The following is a 15397-nucleotide window of genomic DNA, read 5'->3' on the forward strand; positions in this document are numbered from 1 at the left end:
TTGTCTCTATTATGTTTATTAGTTTGTTGAGCCTTTAAAAAGTGACATCAGGCAGGAAGTAAATTGTTCCCGGGTCAGGCCAGGAACATAGGTCTGGGTGGGAAGGGCTAGGGAGCCCGGTGCATATTTGGGATTTAGCCTATGTTCGCCAAGAGGACCGGGATAGCAGGATGCCCTGACGTGCAAGTGAAGTGGATTTAAGTGAGGGAGGGCAGTGCAGCGTTAACAGTCTCACTCCTTCAGAGCCATTTGGGTCCAGTGACAATCAGTAATGGAGATGGCTCTGGATGATGCAGTGGGCAGCCCTGTCCTTATTAAGCTAAGGTCTTCAACAGTCTCTGTCTGAGGCAAGGCAAGTATATTAAGTGAATTCAAGTGTTTCCTAGGATATCTCCAAATCCCTCATTTCCCCAGAGAGATAGAAACCTGCATGTCTGTTCCTAGTCCCCATATAGGAAGAGGTTTGTCAGATTCCATGTTCAAAAATCCATCAAGCATATTTTGGATTACTTGCCATCTAGGGGAGGGGGTGGGGGAAAGGGAGGGAAAAACCTGAAATACAAGGTTTTGCAATGGTGAATGTTGAAAATTATCCATGCCTACGTTTTGAAAATAAAAAGCTTTAATAAAAAAAATCTGTTAAGATGTTTTCAGTGATTACAAAAACTTTTAAGGGACAGGCAGTTCCTGCTGAAATACAAGAATGGGGTTCTGGCCACTCCCAAACACTGTAAACCAGGGGTCCTCAAACTATGGCCCGTGGGCCAGATGCAGCAGCTGAGGCCGTTTATCCCCCTCCCCCAGGGCCAGGAAGTTTCTTTATTTAAAGGCCCACAAAACAAAGTTTTTGTTTTTACTCTAGTCCAGCCCTCCGACAGTCTGAGGGACAGGGAACTGGCCCCCTATTGAAAAAGTTTGAGGACCCCTGCTGTAAACAGATCACAAAAGACTTGACTGCCTACTTAACAGTTTTCCAAATTAAAAACCATACTCACCCTGCTTCTCTTCACCTTTTGGAATAGATTATGGTCTGGTGCAGGAATGCCAGGAAGGAAAGGGGCCCAGCTAGAGGAGGTGGGGCTGCTCTGAGGACAGATGTATGGCCTTGACACTTTGGCCCCGGGCCTGCCCTAGTCAACATTCATTCTATGGAACATCTTCTCCCAAAGTGGCTGTCTCCTGTTTGCTGAAGCAAGGCTCCTAGGGCAAGTGATTTTCAGAAGGAGGAAGGGAACTTTTCAAGTGAAAATCATTTTGGATGGTGATTCATAGGAAAGAGCAATAAAAAAGAAGAGCCCAGTAGAAGAGTAGGTGTGGCCCATGGAGCAATGCAAAGGCCTTTTCCTAAGGGCAGGAATAAAGACATTTCTGGTAGTTTTTTAATTGATTCTCTAAGTATACCATCATATCACCTGCAAAAAGTGATAGTTTTGTTTCCTCATTACTCACTTTAATTCCTTTAATTTCTTTTTCTTCTCTAATTGCTAAAGCTAACATTTCTAATATGATATAATAAAGACATTTCTTCTCAAAGAAGCATTACAGTTTCTAATCTGGATAAAAGGTAAGAAAGGACCCTTAGAAAGGGACCTATATGTGCACAAATGTTTGTGGCAGGTCTCTTTGTAGTGGCCAGAAACTGGAAATTGAATGGATGCCCATCAATTGGAGAATGGTTGGGTAAATTGTGGTATATGAATTTTATGGACTATTATTGTTCTGTAGGAAATGACCAGCAGGATGATTTCAGAAAGGCCTGGAGAGACTTACAGGAACTGATGCTGAGTGAAATGAGCGGGACTAGGAGATCATTATATACTTCAACAACAATACTATACGATAATTCTGATGGACCTGGCCATCCTCAGTAATGAGATGAACCAAATCAGTTCCAATAGAGCAGTAATGAACTGAACCAGCTACGCCCAGCAAAGAACTCTGGGAGATGACTATGAACCACTACATAGAATTTCCAATCCCTCTGTTTTTGCCCGCCTGTATTTTTGATTTCCTTCACAGGCTCATTGTACACTATTTCAGAGTCCGATTCTTTTTGTACAGCAAAATAATGGTTTTGACATGTATACTTATTTTCTATTTAATTTATACTTTAACATAAATAACACGTATTGGTCATCCTGCCATCTAGGGGAGGGGGTGAGGGGAAGGAGGGGATAACTTGCAATGAAAGGTCTGGCAATTGTCAAGGCTGTAAAATTACCCATGCATATATCTTGTAAATAAAAAGCTATTAAAAATTTGAAAAAAATAAAGAAAGAAAGGACCCTTAGTGAGTCCCATAATCTGTGGCCTAGCTGACAAAAAGGAACTGAACAGCTGAAGAACACACCTAGGAGAGGCAGCATGGTCCAGTCAATTTCCCTGATCTTCAATTTCTTCACCATTAGACAGTAAGTTCCTTGAGGGCAAGAACTGCCTTTCGCCTCTTTTTGTATCCCTGGCCTTTAGTTCAGTGCCTGCCACAGTTAGGTACTTAATGTTGACTGATTGATCCACCTGCAAAAACAATATGAATAATAACACCAATGTCTTAACATTGTTATGAATGTTGTGGAGGAAATGGACAAACACCTGGAGCTGTGGATTTGGGGGAGATATCCCCCCAGAAATAGTAACCTTATACAACAAAGAAATAGGCCTACAGGATTGAGTCAATTCTGTCTCGAAAGGGGGGCCTCCAGTCCAGTCCCAACTAGGTATTCTGATGAGAGTAATACCTCTATGTGAACAGATCTGAGTTCAAATGTTGCTCCCTCACCCCTGCATGACCCCCCAATTTATTTGTCAATCAGTCCTTCTGATGAGGTTTAGATTTTTGGGTTCCCTTTGGTCAGGGAACTAAAATTTTGATGAGGTCTAGATTTAGGGTGGTCAGGGAGTTTAAATGATGAGGTCTAGTGTCAGGTTTGGGGTTCAGGGAACCAAATGAAGAGGTTTGGCTCCCCTAAATCCCTTAGGATTAGGCACATGGGTAGGGAGCCCCTCTTCTGGTGGCACAGAGATTCTTCGTAAAGGAGTTTACAAACCTGAAAAGGCTAGACTGATTAAAAGAAGTTTATTCTAGGCATTAGGAAGTAAAGTTTAGAGAAATCCCAACAGAGAGGCATAAAGTCTTGTTAGGGAAATAGGTGAGGGAGATAAAGAGATGGTAGCATGGGAAGAGAATATTATTCCAGCGGGCAGAGGTTTCCTTGGCCTAGCGTGGCATAGCATAGCATGGCATGGCATGGCATGGCCATGTTAGGACCTCTGCAAGGAGAGGATTTTAGATTGGCTCTTTTATAAGCCTTGGCTACAAGCTGGGGGTTGCATTCCCAAAGTGCGAGAGAGAAAGAGAAAGAGTTTGGGGGCTCCCTTTGTCATTTCCACTACTCTCAAAATAAGCAAAGTGGCTGAGCAGCTGGGAAAAACTCTTATGTGTATTGCCCTGTATTCTGCTATCTATCGGTGCATGCTAATTAAACTTCGATTTTCCATCCCAGCCTCCCGATTTATTGCGCTCTAAAGAAGGAATGATCTCCGAGCTGAGGAATTCCCCAACAACAGGGATGATGAGACTGGAATTTGTGAGGAGCCTAGGGAAGACTTGTGGACTCCAGGATGGCTGAGACCAGGCAGACTTTTTAGCCACATCAGCCTCCTGGGACCAGAGAGTCTCTGATGTTCCACTTTGATGAGTCACATTTCTCAAATTTGGAGACTACACAAGTTTAGTAGAAAATAACTCAAGGAGACCTCTCAGAAATTCAGCTAGAAAGACCTCCAACCCAGTGTGAAGGCAGCCTAAATCCTTTGGCACATCTCAGAGACGGATCCACTGCTTCCACAAGTCCTGAACCCCCTAACAGTGCAGATGCTTGCTAACTTTCTTTTTCCTTTGGTTTTTCCCTTCCTTTGGTACCTTGTGATGTGAACCATCTAGCTTATTCTCAGGAATGATTAAAATGAGACTCATAATCGGATCAATTTTCCCAGACCGTCCTGTTTGTACCGAACTGTGAGAAGGCCGAATTGTTAAAACGAGAATAAGCGAACTGAGGGTTCATGTTATCTGGATGTCTCTTAAGATATAAAGATTTGGTGGCCATTTCTTTTTCTTTTTTAATTGAATTTTTTGGGTTATATTTTAAATTCCAAACTGTGTCCATCCTCCCTCCACACCCCACACTAGAAAAGGCCACCACTTGATCTAGATTTATAAATATATGTAAAACCATCCTATTTATACTTCTACTTAGCAGTTCTCGCTCTGGAGGGGAATAGCATCTTCCTTTATAGGTCCTTTGTAACCAATTTATAATAATACTCAGAAGAAATTAATCACTCACAGTTGTTCTTAGAAGGATATTGCTTTCAACGTATACTCTTTTCTCTTGATTCTGCTCATTTCACTCTTGATTATTTCATCCAAGTCTTTCCATGCTTTTCTAAAATCAATCAGCTGGTCATGTCTTATAGCCCAGTAGTATTCCATCACAATCGTACAGTACAACTTGTTCCGCCATTTACTAATTGGTAATAGGCATCCCCTCAGTTTCTAGCTCTTTGCCACCACAAAGAGCTAGCTGTAAACATTTAAAAATAGATGGGTTCTTTTCCTTTCCATGTCCCACCTCTCCCCCATCACCTTAGGAAGCAGATCTAATAGTGACATTGTTGGATCAAAGGGTACATACGGTTTTCGAACTCTTTGGGCATAATTCCAGATTGCTCTCCACCCCTATCTCTTAATGAGCAACTCATGCTACCTCTGAAAGAGAAAGCAAGAGTTTGGTCAAAGAGCCCCAAGCTCCATAGGAGGGCTATCCTGGCCAGCAGGAACAAGAGAAATCTGAATCCTGTCGATGGCCACCTGATATCATCCCACAGGCTAATGAGCAAGAGAGCCAATCATTCCGCTTCCCCCCCCCCACACATCTTTAACTTGGCATCTGTGTGTTACCGTGTCTTGGGGTTCAGGCAAGAGCCTGAGGATAGAGAGGATGGAATTGTCTTAAAATAGAGGTCCCGACTAGATTGAAGCACGCCAACCAATACGGCCACGGGGCTAAATTTATGATTGAAATATAATCTTCATAAAATGAATTTTCAAATCACAATGGGAGTGTGGTTGAATGTTTTAGATATGTTGAAATCGTTTAATGGCTTTGGGGAAGTGCAGATCCTTAGGACTATTAAAAGTAGAGACTTTGTGGAATTTACATACAAATAATATCCAGACATCTCCCTTCCTAAGAGAGTGGAGGAAAAAAACCATTTTTCTTGGTTTAATTGTTTTACTGTAAGTGAAGAAGGTGATTTCACCAGTGGAGATGGTTAGCTTTAAATTGAACTAAAGCCAGTTTAGAAGTTTTGCCTCTAATAATTCCAGAAGCCAAAAAGAGAAAAAAAAAATGGCTTTGCAGTCTGGGAAATTTCAAAGCTTTATCTGGTTCTTGAGAATCACCAGAATGAACAACTTTCTAACTTAGAGGTTTGCTGTAAGTCAAAAGCAAATTTAGAAAAGTGTTTGAAAGTGGGCAATTGTGGTCTTCTATCAATGATTTAGTAGAATGTAATTGCCTCGGTAAAGTAGAAGCAAGGTCACCTTGAAATTAAAATAGACCATCCATCTGAAAGGTTCAAAACAAGCAATCAAATTGCATGCATTTTGGTCGGGGAAATGAGTAATTGTTTCTAAGTCTTGAAGTTTCCAAGTTGAGCAGGAAAAAAGTAAAAAGTTTTTGCCACAAATTTCAGTTATATACGAAAATAGTACAGAAGTGGATTTGAGATATGATGGGGAAATAAAGATATGAGGTAGCACGAAAGTAGAAGAGAATGAAAGTGTGCCGTAAAATACAGGGTGTAAAATTCATTCTGCAGGGAATGCAAACAAATACAGAGAGTAGAAAAGGAAGGAGTCATTGTAAGCCCAGCTACCTTTCATCACTTCAAAAGAGGAAGGAATCTGTAAAATACAGTGAAAGGATCAAAATATAGATGGCAAAAAAATCACAAGGAAAATCTTTCAGAAAAAAACGAGCAGTGAAAGTGTAGTAATGAGCATACAAAAAGAGCTCCAAATATAAAGAGTAAATAATATTCGTTAAAAGTTAGTTTTGAAAAATCTCCAAAAGAAAATAACAACAGTGTAACACCAACTAGACCCCAAAACACAACAGTGGAACTATCACAAAGACCCCCAGAATAATTGAAAAACTGATAAAAAGGACTGAAATTTTCAAAGGGGAAATTGAAATCCTTCAAATAGAATTTTAAAAGAGAAAGAAAATTCATAGTTCAGAACAGAAGGTAGAACTTTGCCCATACACTGAAAAGAGAGTAACATTCTAATCCACAAAAAGGAATACGAGAACAAAGTAAAAAATCGGCAAATTGGAAGAAGTACAGAGGTTTCTATTGACAAAAGCAAAATAACTGTCCTTGAAGAGAGAAACTGATGAGACAATCCGAGAACTACTGGCACCCTAGGAAAAAAAGAGACAAAGAGCCCTACTCCCATATTTTAATAAATAACACACAGAAAGAGCCCACAAAAAATTAGAGATCTAGATAAATCCAAGAACACACACTTCTTTGGTAAGGACTGCCTATTTGATAAGAACCTCTGAGAAAATGGGAAATATTTGGCCAGAAATGAGCTTTAGACCTCCAACTCATACCCAAATAAACTACAAATGACTATGAAACTCAAATTTAAATGGTTACATTGTGAAAAATAAAGAGGAAAGGAGCAAATTCTTTCCTTTTTTACAACTATATTAAAGAATTCTTGATCAAATCATAGATAGAAGCTATAGCTCAAAACAAAAGAGACAATTAAGTTCAAAAGTTTTTGCGCAAAGAAAAGTAATGCCCTTAGATTTATAAAACACTTTTAGCACAGGGCCTAGGCACATAGTAGGCACTATATAAATATTTTTTGCTGTCCCTTTTCCTCCTGGTCATTGAATGCAAGTGCTATAGAAAGCCAAAAATTGGTCGATTGACAAATGATTTCTGTGGCTTCTAGAGATGCCTTCAACTAGATTGGTGTCATCTGACTGGCAATGAGTCTGTTTTGTGTTGTATGTCTTAAATCCATGACTCGTTATAAAAATTCTGTTAGTGTTGCATTTGTGAGTCTTTTGCCTTGTGCTATCTCTGTCCAGGAATGCTGTTGAACTGTGGGAATATGATTTATTTACAAATGTAGCCTTAGAAGGTCAGCTCCTCTTTTTGATCTGAATGCTGTGATTTTAATAACAAGGCAAAATGTCCTTCTGCTTAATGACTGTATCGAGTTATTGAAATGGTTCTGCTCTGCTTTGTTACAATTAACTTAGGATCTTGGAAAATCATCATCGTGGCTGAGAAGTTTATTGAGACTGCCAGACCCTCTAAGTTTTTGCACTCTTCCTAAGATCATAACCCTTACCAGCTCTGTGAAAGTAGTCACCAGGAAGAGTATGCATATGAGTCTTATAAATTCTACCCCAGAGGTCATTTTGAGAGCTTTAGATTTGGTTTGCCAAGGAACTAAAATCTCTTTAACAAACACTGGTCACCAGTTCTAATGGTCTTGTGATGAAGCCCAGAGAGAAGACTGTGGGGACTGAGTGTGGAGCACAAGAAAGCATCTTCACCTTTTTTTGGTTGTTGTTTGCTTGCTTTTTTCTCATTTGTCCCCTTTTTGATGTGATTTTTCTTGTGCAGCATGATAATTGTGGAACTATATATATTGGAAATGTTCAACATATAGGATTACTTGCTGTCAAGGGGAGGAGTCGGGGGGGGGGGGGGGGGGAGGAAGGAGAAAAATTTGGAACACAAAGTTTTGCAAGAGTGAGTGTTGAGGGGCAGCTAGATGGCGCAATGGCTAGAGCACCAGCCCTGAAGTCAGGAGGACCTGAGTTCAAAACTGATCTCACACACTTCCTAGCTGTGTGACTCTGGGCAAGTCACCTAACCCCAATTGTCTCAGCAGAAAAAATAAAGAGTGGTGTTGAAACGTGATGATTGATACCAGCTCCAATGATCTTGTGATGAAGAGAGCCATCTATACCCAAAGAAAAGGCTGTGGGCACTGAGCATACTTTCACTCTATTTGATGTTGTTCACTTCCATTTTTTTCTTACTCATTTTCCTTCCTTTTTGACTTGATTTTTCTTGTGTAGTAAGAGAATTGTATAAATATTGGATTTAACATATATTTTTTTATTTATAAGATATATGCATGGATAATTTTTCAGCATTGACCCTTGCAAAACCTTCTGCTCCAATTTTTCCCCTCCTTCTCCCCGTCCCCTTCCCTAGATGGCAGGTAGACCCATACATGTTAAATATGTTAAAGTATAATTAACATATATTTCTAACACATATAACATTGGGGGAGGGGGTGGGGGAAACAAGGCGAAAACCTGAAACAAGGGTATGCTTATTTTCAAAACATATGCATAGATAATTTTCAACTCTTTTTTTTATTTAAAGCTTTTTATTTTCAAAACATATGCACGGATAATTTTTCAACACTGAGTGTAGATGGCATCACTGAACTATTAGAACTGGTTTGAATCACCTCATTGTTGAAGAGGGCCACGTCCAGCAGAATTGATCACCGTATGATCCTGTTGTTGCCATGTATAATGATCTCCTGGTCCTGCTCATTTCACTCAACATCAGTTCCTGCAAGTCTCTCCAGGCCTCTCTGAAATCCTCCTGCTGGTCATTTCTTACAGAACAATCATATTCCATAACATTCATATACCTACCACACTTTATTCAGCCATTCTCCAACTGATGGGCATCCACTCGGTTTCCAGTTTCTGGTCACTACAAAAAGGGCTGCCACAAACAATAAAAAAAAATCACATATTCTGTGGAATGGAAGGATGAGCACCATTTGTTCCAATAGCCACGAAAGTGGCTGAAACAGGCCAGGGAGCATTTAGAGTTTGGTCAGACATCAAAGATGCCAAGGTCATCTACTGCATCCCACCATTGTGACTAGAAGAGAGAATGAAGCTGATGACTTTATGCAACTCTGCCTCACTTCAATCTGACTCATGTGCAAGTCATCATCCTGGTGAAGTCATTGGTCCTCTTTGAAAACAAAAAAATGAACATATTCTTAATTAGTACTAAGACTGAAGATTTCTACTAATTGTTATGTTTTTTATTATTATTATCAGTGCACTGACTTATGCTGCCTTACCTTGGGAGATATTTGTATTCTGCACTTTACAAGCTGTGAAAAGGGAAACTTACTACGTGAAGTGGAACATTTGGGGATTTATTCTTTCATTTTTTTATTTTCTCTGAGTTTGAATCCAAGCATGATTGTTCAAATTATTAAACTGATTGACGTCAGAATCCAGCATTCATGGGAAAATGCCAAGAACTGTTCAAAGGGAGTGATGAGACAGGTAGGTGTGAATTATATGGAAAGATAGAGATGATGGCAGGAGTTTCTTAACTCAGTTTCCCCACTGTACTGTGACGCCCTGTGAATAATGTGGAATTCTGTTGTGTGACGGGCTGTTCCAAAAAAGCATTGGTGACTATACCTGGAATCAAAGGGAGTTAAAGTTCTCCTGGTGCCTAATGATGTCAATCTGGGACTTTAGACTTGGGCCTGGAGGAACAGTCTTGACTTGATGTTTTTGCAGCCAGGTCCCTCCTTTTAATAGTAGCTTTCTTTGACCGTGACAGGAGAAGTGCAGCTGTTTTACAATCTTATTACTAGAATCACCTGGCATATCTAAGCCTACTATAATGGGATACAGGCATCAAAGATCCTTTTGCTTTATTTATACTGTTCTGAATAACAACTACTGTCCACTGACTCTTAAAGCGCCCTAACCTCTTTCAATGGTTAAGACCTAGATTATTTAAACTGCTTTTATTCCTTCCCAGATCCACTGAAATGTAACTGATATCTGCTATTTAGTCTTTAATATAAGAGTCTGGATTTTGTATGATTTATTCTCCACATTTTTTGTTTCATTCCCCCGTAACCCTCCTTGGACCAAGCTTCCCATTTTACTGTACAAAACAATTTACTGTATTGTAAACCTATACACTGAGCAGTCCAGAGATGATGACATCAAGGGGGAAGGGAGTATTATAAAGGAAGTGTACAAAAACTGTATACAGTGAGTTTGGGGAAGATATCTCCCTAAAAGCGGTAACCTTACACATCAAAGAAATGAACCTACAGGGTTGTGCCCATCCTGTCTCAAAAGGGAAGGCTCCAGTCCAGTCCCACCTAAACAATCTCCTCCCCCCCCCCCACTTAACAGTATTTTTTTCCAATTACTTGCAAAGATAGTTTTCAGTATTCATTTTTGTAAAACTTTGTATTCCAAACTTTGTCTCCCTCCTTCCCTTTCCTCCCCCCTCCCTAAGATAGCGAGTAATCAATATAGGTTATACATGTACAATCATTTTAAACCTATTTCCATGTTGGTCATGTTGTGAAAGAAAAATCAAAAATAAAGGGGAAAAACCACCAGAAAGCAAACCAGTGAAAACAGTATGTTCTGAGCCATGCTCAGCCTCCATTGTTCTTTCTCTGGCTGGGGATGGCATTTTCTATTCCGAGTCTACTGGAAGTGTCTTGGATCACTTTATTGCCGAGAAGAGCTAAATCTGTCATTGTTGATCATAGAACAATGTTACTGAGACTGTGTCAAATGTTCTCCTGGTTCTGCTCACTTCACTCAAGCATCGGTTCTTGTAAATCGTTATATCCACCTGGCTCTCATTTCTTTTCGAACAACAGGATTCTCTGATATTCATATATCACAACTTGTTCAGCCATTCCCCAACTGATGGGCATTCCCTCGATTTCCAATTCCTTGCCACCACAAAAAAGCCACGGAGAAATTCTGATATTAACACCCCTAATCCAACTTGTCCCTCTTCTGCCTCCAAAATAAATGAAGCCACTGAGCAGCCTTACCTGGTAACTTCCTTTTATCACCTACCCTAAAACTGGGTAAACCCCTCTCTTCTGCCCTTCCCATAACTACCCATTAGTGGATAATAATGAAATTTTGATCTTCTTTCCTAGCCATCTGATTTGTTGACATCCACTATAAATCTAAGTTGACATCCAGTTGACATCCCACTTGTGTGGGAGGAATTACTCTCTGGGAAAATCTCAGGATCTCCGGATGGAGGAATTTCCCAGTCCTGAAATCCCAAATCAGCTAATCCATGTAAAGTGCTTTATTTTCTAAATGTGTCAAGCATAGGCAGGTCACAACTTCTCCAAACTTCAGTTTTCTCCTCGGTAAAATGGGAATGATTCTTCCTGTAATACCTATTTCAAGGCCCTTGTAAGGCTCAAACACATTAATTACTCTAGCAACCTTAAGGGACCACCTAAATGTCAGTTGTTTTCTGACCCATTTAGCCTCCTCCAATTTGGAGAATTAGCCAAACGTCTGAAGGGCAAATAATAACAGTTCTAAGGAAGACTTAGCAATTTGACCTCTCTAAGGTCTGTCTCCTTCTGTGTAAGATGAAAGGGTTGGAATAGATGAAATCTAGGGCCTTTGAGCTCAAAATCAAATCTAAGATCTCTCCTCTCTTGTTTTAGAGGTCAAAAGAGAGCCAATGAGCTAGCTCTCCAACCACAAACATCTCCACATGAGGAAAAGAAATACCACTTGGTCAACGGAAGCAAAATACTTGGTACCAGCAGGGATCAAGGTGCCCTCCTTGGGTTTAAGCCTGAGCCTGAATGGTTACAATGATTAAAAAAAACAAACTAAAAACAAAAAAAAAGAAGCCCAGTCCATGCAGTTGATTCACCTGGGGATGGGGAGGAAGCTGGCATTGTTGAGACTAACCACATTTTTCATTCTCCCACCAGATGTTTTTTGTCATGGTGATCTGGGAGCAAATGCACACAGTTACAGCCAAAAGATAAATTGCTGGGCAGGAAATGGTTATGACAATACCTAGGCTTGATGCCTTTGGCTGATAGAGCACAGAAGCAGCAGCAGCAGCAGCAGCAGCAGCAGCAGCATCACAATGAATGCATCGCATGCATGAAGCAACTGTAGTGTCCTTCAGGGCAAAACACTGGGGAGCCATTAGAAATACTAATAAACTAAGTAGAAATGAAGAGGTCATAATGGAGAGAAAAAGATTTCGGAGGCCACAGGAGAGGAAGGCGTATTCTATTTCTTGGAAGACTTCCGTGGCCTGGGCCACTGGACTGAAGGGACTCCAAACTCACCGGCGGGGGTCCAGAATATCATTTTGGAAAAGCATCCATGTCTTCCATAAAGAAGCGCTCGGAGGAGACGCACAATTTTCAGAACAAGCGCAAATGCTCAAAAGGCAGATGAAAGTTGTCAATCTTTCATCAAATCTGTGATAATCCAAGAGTGGGAAATTAAAATAGCTCTGACACAGTTTCACTCTCATCCAGCAAACTGGCAGTGATAAAAGCTATCACTAAAAGAGGGGAGTGGGCTCAATACAACGTCTGGCCACAAGTGCAGAGGACAGATGATGAGGCAGGCTACCCACGTACTGACACAGAGGTGATGGGCTCAAGGTACACAACGAGGTTCACATTTTCAGACGTGGCCAATGTGAAGATTTCTTTTGCTTGACTATACACATCTTATACAATATTTTCCCCCTTTCTTTTAATGGGGAAAGGAAGAGGAAATGGATTTGACAAAAGAAAAGAGAATCACTGAAGCATTTAAAATGCAAAGGAAAAGAGTAGCAGAAGCTGCTCTCCCAGGGCCCAACCCCAAACCAAACCAAAAAACTTCTCCAAACAGTTCTGGAAAACACACCAAAACAAGTACTCCTGGGTAAATCCAAGAAAAAAAGCACAGTGACTTTTCCAGCCCAGGTCAGCCCAGTATCATTCTGTGGATACTGGGGATTGGGTCTGTCCAGAAGTTGCCCAAAAGGGCACTTCAAATCTCAGGGAGAGGCTGTGTCCCAGTGCAAAAGGAGGGTCAGACCCAGACTGTGGAACTTCACAAGGAATGAGTGTCCCCTGGCAGCTTTGTTATCCACTGCCCGTTTTGGGTCGCAGACCCCAGGTGGACTGAGGAGGAATCTGTGCTCAAGGTTGGTGTTTCAGGGTAATAAATGACTGCAGACCTTAAGCAGTGTGAAGATAGGGGAATAAATTCAGAAGCATGAATCAGAATAAAATCAGAAGCAGAAGGTGGAGGAGGAGGAGGAGGAGGAGGAGGAAGAGAAGTGACATGGCTGAGACTCCAGGAGCAGAACAGGGTCTCAGTTCCAGAATGTAACTCAGTCTGCAGCAGAATCATCAGGGTAGGAATCTCAGAGCAAAGGGAAGCCCACATTTCTGCCTCTGAAACCGGCCAAGTTTCCCTGCTAACTGATAAAAGCAGAGTCCGGCAGCACTGACTCTTGCTCAGACCTAAAGCTACATCAAACCCTCAGATTTAGAGTTACCCTGGATTAGTCCCCTTTAGGAGCCCTGAAAGCTTGCCCATCCCCAGTCGGAGCTTTTCCTAAGAGTCCGAAATACGGCCACATTCAGTACACGGACCAGGAGAGAAGCAGCAGGACTAACTCCAGCTTTCCTTCCAGAAATGCCACAGAGCCCAGCCGAAACATAAAATTTCAAGTCAGGAAGTAGGCTAGAAAAATGAATTTTAAAATACCTTATAATTCCTTATAAAAAGCTATTATCATGACCCGGATACTCAAGACGAAGACTAGAACGACTCCAAAATAACCACAAGCAAAGCTCCAGAAATCAAAGCCAAACTTAACTAGAATCCCTCAAAGACATAAAGCAAGAGTTAAAGAAAAAGTCTGGACTGTTTTTACAAATGAAAATGGGAGTGCCAGAAGAAAAAATGCAAAAAACCTAAACAAACAAACAACCCAACAGCTATGGAAGAACTGGAAGAGTTGGAAAACTTAACCTAAATACTAAAGCCTAAATACTAAAAACCTAAAGCCTGACCAAGAAACCCTGAAACAATTCAAATGGATTAAAGAGAAGCCATTTAATAATTCTCTAAGACAACAACAAATATTTAAACAAAATATCAAAAGACTAAAGAAGAAAGAAGACAATACCTGGAAAATAGATTGAAAAACAAATTAAGAATCACTGAACCATCTGAACATCACGCCTCCCCCCAAAAGAGTCCAGGCATCATGTTTCACGAAATCATAAAAGACAAACTGCCCAGATCTCTTAGAATCAGAGGGGAAAGTGGGAACAGAAAGAATCTATTGCTCATCTCCTGAAAGAAACCTCAATAAGAAGACCCCTGCAAACATCATAGCCCAAGTCCAGAACTCCCAGATCAAACTAGCTAAAACACTGCAGTCAAAAGGAAAGAATTCAACTGTGGAGGAGTCACAGTCAAGAAGAACTTGGGGAACGCTATTGCAGAGTAAGGGATGTAGGTTTACAGCCCACCAAAACGGAGGGTAACCCTACAGGGGGAAAATGGATCTTTAATGAAATAGAGAAGTGTTCCTGGTGAAAATACCAGAAAACTAAGGAGAAACACTGAAGTTCAAACACATGAAAAAGTAAACATGAATGAACAATGCAAGGACCAAACAAGGAAAAATTGTTTACATTCAAATATGGGGAGATGAGATACGTGTCCCCTTTGAATTCTATTATCATCAGGAGTCAGAAAAATAATCAAATTAATTAAGACCTGAAAGTAGTCCTGTTATGTCTTGATGATCTTAAGAGAAGAATGGAGAGAGGGGAAGAGGAATATACTGAGGTGGGGGTGGGAGAGAATGACTAGGAAAAGTGATCTCACATATTCAAAGTGTTCAAGTAGAGTCTGGGCAAACAGGAAGGTGGAGGATAGAGAGCCTCTGGTGCTTGAACCTCAATCTTATCTGAACTGGTCAAAGGAGAGACAGATATACACACATGATGATGGGTTTATTATTCACCTAAAAAGAAAAAAAAGATGCACCCAATTTACAGCTTCATTTGCAATGCTCTTTTTCTGTTTTCCTTTGTATCTGGAAAAGCTCATCTCCCTCAGTGTTGAGTGAAGTTCGAAAGAAAAGAAGAAAAGAGCCAAGTGAAGTTGGAATCTGAAAAAAGCAAAATATATAGTAGTAGTGTTGGAGAGGCTGTGGGGAGATAGGCACACCAGGGCCCACTGATGGAGCTGCTCGGAAAAACCACAGGAGAAGCTGCTGTTTGGCCTCTCCGACCCAGCAGAACCACTACTGGTCATTACTGACCCTAAGGAGGTCAGACACCAAGAGCAAGACCCTCTCTAGAGGACAGTATTCAAAGAAGCACTCGTTCTGAGGCGAAGATCTTGGAGACGAGGCAGGCAATGGGAATGACCCAACGGATATGAATGCGGCGAAGTATTATTTCAGT

At 40.8% G+C, this 15397-nt stretch overlaps 1 pseudogene; it reads left to right on the forward strand.

The window, feature by feature from the left end:
- LOC100928238 overlaps window positions 1-12077 on the forward strand; it is a 38181-nt pseudogene extending 26104 nt beyond the window's left edge.
- Window positions 12078-15397: the final 3320 nt, after the last annotated feature.

The sequence above is a fragment of the Sarcophilus harrisii genome, chromosome X (genome assembly GCF_902635505.1).
Source record: "Sarcophilus harrisii chromosome X, mSarHar1.11, whole genome shotgun sequence".
Lineage (NCBI taxonomy): Eukaryota > Metazoa > Chordata > Mammalia > Dasyuromorphia > Dasyuridae > Sarcophilus > Sarcophilus harrisii.